At 43.5% G+C, this 6,610-nt stretch overlaps 1 pseudogene; it reads left to right on the top strand.

The window, feature by feature from the left end:
* The first annotated feature begins 1,464 nt into the window (after positions 1 to 1,464).
* On the top strand, positions 1,465 to 1,888 carry LOC104166033 (annotated as a pseudogene).
* Positions 1,889 to 6,610: the final 4,722 nt, after the last annotated feature.

The raw sequence follows: 6,610 nt of genomic DNA, 5'->3' as shown, positions 1-6,610 counted from the left end.
CTGAGAGTTTAACAAATCGGTGCAGTTGCCTCACTATACTATTCTGCAGCAACTCAGCCTGGTCCAAGGCCCAGGCTTAAGCTGAACAGCTCATACCAAAGCTAAATTTTGAGGATCTTTAAGGCAAATCTGTTTCTTCTCCTAAAACACTTCAGTGATTTTGACTGTAATCTGTCAGACAGATAGAGAAGCAACATGTGCATGTCCGTCTTCGGCAAACCCCAAAGCTTCCTTCATTACATTGTTGTAAATCCAGAGTCACTATGTTGACTCTGTTGACACTGTTGTCGAGGTGATTGGTTTAAAGGAATGCTCAGTTCTCTCCCTTGTGTTAACTTGCTGTCACCTTTTTTATGGTATGGGAAGTTAGGCTTATGTGGTACTCAAGAGATTAATAATAATATAAACACCATGCAAATCTGTGTGACTGACTGGACAAGCCACTGCAGCTTTCTGAATGTTGCATCTTCAGGTTTAAGCAACCAAACCTGATCATCACTTTGCTCTGTGTACTTTGCGCATTTGCTGTGACAAGTACATCTTAATACAAGTTATTTATGATACCTCACAATATTATAGTAGCTGCCCTGTAGTATTCGATGTAAAGCTGATGAAATCTTGGCAGTGTGAAACCGCAATACATTGGCATGTCTATCTGTGAAACATTTAGACGGGACTGGAACACCACTGTGTTGGGCAGTGAGGCTCCTTTGTGAGACTCCTCAACAAAGTATGAGACCCAGAGAAGTTTTCAGTCCTCACTCTGGGTGAGTTGTGACAGCATTGTGTGATTGTCTATCTTTTACACTAATACCTGGGGAAAATCTGAAAAAAATCCCAAACAAATAAATTAGGAGCTATATTCAGACTGTATGTGCTTTCAAATACAAAAATGAATGTTATTGTAAGTTCCACTGGATAATATCGACTAGAGTCCAGGCTCAGTGTAAGCTTGACTCAGCAAGAAGTCTAAACTGATCATTGGAGATCACAGCACAGTCTCCAGTTACATCCTGATCCCAATGCTATCAGTGCTAGTTACTTCTAAAGAAGGATCAGACAGTAGGAGCAAGCCTGATGATTTTAACCCCAAATGGCTTTATTTGCATACAAACTCTGAGGCATTCCAAATACTTCTCTCTCTCTACCTAACAGTAGTTGTAGTAACTGCAAGAATGTCAGTCTCTTCTTGGGTGGCTCTGAAGTCCCAGTCAAAGTTTTCAAGTGGGCATGTACAGCCATGTGCCCAATTCCTTTCTGAACCCTCTAAGCCAGAAGATGAGTATTCCTATGATATTAAGCAGTTAATTAGCAGCTTGTGCACTCTGAGTACATCAGGCAGACTAGCAGAGCATAGGGAATGAATGACAGTAAAGATGTATTGAGCACATTAGTTCTGTTGACCTGGGCTTCCTGATCTCCCACTCTATAGCTGATCTCACATGTCTCTGTGTTGCTGTCCAGGTTTTACTGGGATTTGACCATGCTGCTCCTGATGGTAGGGAACCTGATCATCATCCCTGTGGGCATCACTTTCTTCAAGGATGAAAACACTACCCCATGGATTGTCTTCAATGTGGTTTCAGACACGTTCTTCCTCATCGACCTTGTCCTCAACTTCCGAACAGGCATTGTGGTGGAGGACAACACAGAGATCATCCTAGACCCACAGAGGATCAAGATGAAGTACCTGAAGAGCTGGTTTGTGGTGGATTTTATCTCCTCCATCCCTGTGGACTATATCTTCCTGATTGTTGAAACCCGCATTGACTCTGAGGTGTACAAGACAGCCCGGGCGCTGCGCATCGTGCGCTTCACTAAGATCCTCAGCCTCCTGCGGCTTCTGCGGCTCTCCCGGCTCATCCGCTATATTCATCAGTGGGAGGAGGTGAGCAGAGGCTGTGATGCACTTGCATCCTAAATCTTTTCTCCACTTATACTGGTATTACACAAAGGTGCTTTCTTTGAATGCCCATTCTTCTGCTTTATGCCAATGTGAATGCTGAAGAATTGTGTCTTGAGTCTAATGGTTTGCAGGTTCCCGAGAGGGCCTTCAGCATATTGTTACTTAGTCACTTGAGACTGTACTATCTGCTTCACAATCATAATATATATAATCTGTGGAGCTGATGCGTGGACTGGGAGGAAAGTAAGTACAGGTGGACCACCTGCAGGAAGTGTGTAGTTGTAGAGCTGCCTGTGAGTGGAGCAGTTAGCCAGACAGCATGGTCTTGCCCTCTCAGAGCCCCAAAAGGTCCAGAAACAGCTCAGAGGAAAGGTCCAGAGGCAGCTGATTTGCAGAACCTGTGGCATTTGTTTACCCAAGCATCTTTTTCTTTTACATGCTTATTTCTTGAATAAATGGCTTGATGATGTATTGCTTCTAAATACAGTATTGTTTCTAAATACAACTTCTTGCTTTCTAAATTCTCTGACCCTATGTTAAGGGGAAGAGGAAAGATGAGCAATCTGCAAACAAATAGGATCTGTTTAAAAACATAAAGATCTAGTGAAAAGCAAGAACCCCACTACCCCTGGACCCTGTGCTGTTCCTAGGGGAGTTCCAATATGCAGGGTGAGTTGTCAGGCGTAATGTGAGTGAAGCCACAACCTTACAAGTAGCTTGAAAATTAGTTATTTTTTCCTGTCTCCGTGCTCTCCAAAGCAGAGCGAAAGCTCCCTGCATCTTTCTCCACATGTCAGGAGCATATTTTCAGGACAAGGAAAGCTGGTCAAGGCAATTTCATTTTCCTCCCCATACTTTCTCTTCTGCTTTGGAGCAGAGCCTGATGCGGAGCATGATCTAATGCAGACTGTGCTCCTGGGAATGTGAAGGGAAAGCAGCCATGCAAATCATGGCTAGATTGCACCGAGCTGTCAGAACACTAATTCATGATAGAGCTGAACCGTTTCCTTCTCCCAGCATCACAGACTCGGAGGGAGAGCACTGGTGCATACTTTACAAATTTCAGGCTTCATCTTTGTGGTGTTATAATTTGTGAATGCTTCACTTAAGCAGAGCATAATGCCTTGTTGAGGTTTGGGATGACATTGTGCAAGTTACTGTACAGATGTACAGGGAGAGATAGCTATAGCCGTGAAGAAATCACTACTAGGTTAATTTGCTTCATAGCACAGGCAGGAAGTGCATAGAGAGATGGAGATAAAACAAAAGTGCCGTTCTTGGTGTGATTCAGTAAGTCAGAGACTGAGCAGAGCAATGAAATATCTCTAGGTCTGTTGTCTCGTCCCTTGGTTGCATTGCTTCTCTGTCCTCTAATCCCAGAACACTCAGGAAAGGCGGGTTGGTAGCTTAGGCTGTTAAAAGTAGCTCCTTCATACGGATTTACATGTAGCCACAGCAGTGCAGAGCTCTGTGCTTGCTTGTCTCTGCTCCTTGACTTCCTTTCCATAAGGTGGTTGAGGAGGATTTAAGCATATTTGCTGTTGATTGTACTGAATTTGTTTTAAAGGATAACGAAATGAAAGGAAATCAGTGCCCTTTCCCATTCTTGCTTGTCATACAGTTTCACTGAGCAGCCATTTCTAGTTTCAGTCTTGTACTACAAGTCGGTGGGGCATTTTTCCATTTTGCTGGCTGTCACGGGTACCGGGGTACAGCACAGCCAGGCGCTCTCTGGATCCCCCCGAAGAACAGACTCCCTGGAGTGATGCAGTGCTGCAAGTGGAAGGGACAGATGGTGTTGGATTGCAGTTTGAGACTGCAATGCAGACTCTGTTATGCATTGCAGAGCCCCGCAGAGCAAACATGATAGTCTTTTTTTCTTCAAACAGGGCTCAACCCAAGCAGCAGTTTCCCAGAGAGAGTATGATACTAGGAGGTTTTGCACCTTCTCAAATGGGGGAGGGAAGCAGAGAGAAGGGATGATCCCTTGTCATTGGTGCAGTGCACGCTACAAAGCAACAAGGAGATGGGGAAGAGAAGTGCTTCTTCATCTTTGTGTGGGAGTAAATGGTTGTGCTCCCTGGAACTACACTGACAGTTCTTTCTTCCTTTTACTCTGAAGTGCCTACAGATGATCCATCTCTGAAAGTTCACATTAATCTTTCCTCACTGCACAGGTCAGCAATGGTGATCTGGAAGTGTTAATTCCTGTAGGATGGACCAGAGTTGGACTAGACTTACTCTGGGTGTATGCAAGGGGCAGGTTGCTTTGCAGAGTTGAAGAAGGAGGAGGACTGTTGGGAGAGGAGTTACTGAAGACTTCTGTTCTCCTTTGCTCCCCCACACTATCCCACTCTATGTCTTGTCTGCTAGGTAGTATCCTTCTCTCTTAGGCTCTTTGCATATGACCAGATAAGCTAAAAAAGGCTTGTGAGGAGGGCATACTGGTCCACTGGAGAAGAGTATGTGTGTGAACTACAGGAACTGCGTAGGGCAGTCTGAGGCAGACTTAGCAGAGGTGGATGGACTAGTCAGAGAGGGAGCGTGCTGCGTTGTGTCTGGATAGAGCATTCCCACTCCTCTGGACTGAGCTTATGCAGTGACTTTTGATGGAGCAATTGCTGCTGCATTGCTTATAACTAGTGTTGAGACTCTGGGTCCTGCATGAGGAGGAGAGGGGGATCCAGTATACACAGAGATGTTAATCTACGTACTCTGCCTCCGAGATGAACATTACATCTGTGCATTAGTGTAACTCTGAGTGAGTACAGCGATAAGTGGTCACTTCCTGAGTTCACAGTGAGCCGCTCCATTTCTTCCCCTGCAATTGTCCATGCTCTGCATGAATTTATCATTCACCCTGCAGTGAGGAGAGAGCAGCCTTCTCGAAGGCTGCAATGCTGTAAAACAGCCAGCCACTCATCAGTTCCAGACCAATGCTAGTCAGGAGTCTGTGGGCTCGAGACCCAGTGGTTTGAAGTGCCTGCACCATTCTGGCTCAGCAGCAGACTACTCTGACATCCTCCCCCAGATCTGAACCAAGTGCTTTGAGAACTACAGCTGGGCAAACAACCTAAAGAAAAAAGAAAAGAAAAAAAGAAGAAAAACAATCTAATGCACTCATGTTCACTGGAGTACGAAAATAAGCTTAATTCCAAATGTAGCAGTTTCATTTGCGTTATCCATTTTGCATGAGTGGTCCAACAAATGAATTTACCAGTAGGGCAGAATATAAATAGAGTCTTTTTGAAGTGTCTGCCCTATCTACCCTGCAGTAGCAAGCTTGATTGCAATGTAGGAAGGCATACTCGCCCAGGCTCGAGCCTAGCTTGCCTGTATGTCATATTATAAACTTCAGTATCTGGTAGTTACCATAAGCAGAGATCCAGGAGGGCTGGTATATTCTGTGTCTGGAGCTGTACTGCCAGGGTTAGAACAAACATGGGTACTCCAGTCATGCCTTGGTCATACCCAGGGAAGCTCTCCTCATCTCAGCCTTTGAACCACTCCAGTAGGTCTCCAAGGTATCTGGGTTGGTGAGTGGTTCTTGACCATGTGAACATGGAGGCACATTGTCGCTCACAGAGTCAGGGAGCTGAGCCTTCGCACTGTTGTCTCTGAGAAACTGTTCAGAGAAAGCAGACTCTGAACATTAACATCCTCCAAACCTTATCCCAAGATCACCCAGTAGAAAGAATAAAACCAGAATAATACCATGTAACCCACATACTCAATCAAAATGAAACAATGCAGTTCAGATTGTGAGTGTTAGACAAAAAAAAACTCTTTAGGTTTTCAGAGGCAAAAATGATTGAATTTATTTTTTTATTTTCTAAGAGCAATTTCCTGAGCTTTCCCTATTTTATGCACAGCATCTACCCCCATGTTTGGTGCCAGGATGCAGTAATCTATATTTAAGATCAAACTGTTTTGACTTATGAACAAGGAACATTTATTGGGACAACAGTAAAATCCCACTCCTATAAATTTGTTTTCAAATAGCACGTAGGCTAACATAACCAAAATATTTTGATTTCACAATCTATGTGAGGGATTATGATGGGAAGGAAAGGAACTAGTTGGTTTTGATATATATCACAATGATAAGATTATCGTCAGTGAGAGGGTTTTTTCAGATTTTTGTGAGAAAAAAATTATAGTTTTCCATTTTTGCAGCTGATACCTGAAGAAAAGGACTATTTGGTGATTTTCAAACTATTACGTCAATGAAAACTTGAAAACTTTCCTTAATGCTGTCCTTTTCTTCCTTTGAGTTTCCATATCACATACAAGTTTTAGAATGGAATGAATGCATCTTGTCAGGTCTGTTACTCCACACAGATTACATCATCTGAAGGATGACATCACTTCTAAGAAGATTCAGAGATATTAAAAAAATTGATTCAAAGGCTAGAGAGCCTATGAGGAAGGACCAGGAGACAGCTTCCAAAGTCTATGAGAATATGGCTCCCAATTGATTTTCGTTTTGATTTGAACAGCTAATTCCCTTAGTTTCTTCTGACCTATTTGTAGTCTTCCTTAAATTAAATTAAAATAATGTGGCCAGTGGCCTGGGGGATGTAATGTTAGGCCAAATCCATAACTGGATCCTGAGAGGGGAGGAGCTGGGAAAAATGATTGTTCTCAAGCAGCACAGCAGGGTCCCATTCCATAAGCAGTTCAAAATAGCTTAGCAGATTTTTT

This window comes from Cariama cristata, unplaced genomic scaffold, assembly GCF_000690535.1.
Source record: "Cariama cristata isolate BGI_N322 unplaced genomic scaffold, ASM69053v1 scaffold10410, whole genome shotgun sequence".
NCBI lineage: Eukaryota > Metazoa > Chordata > Aves > Cariamiformes > Cariamidae > Cariama > Cariama cristata.
The sequence above is the reverse complement of the archived record's forward strand: the minus strand, read 5'-3'. Positions and strand labels throughout refer to the sequence as shown.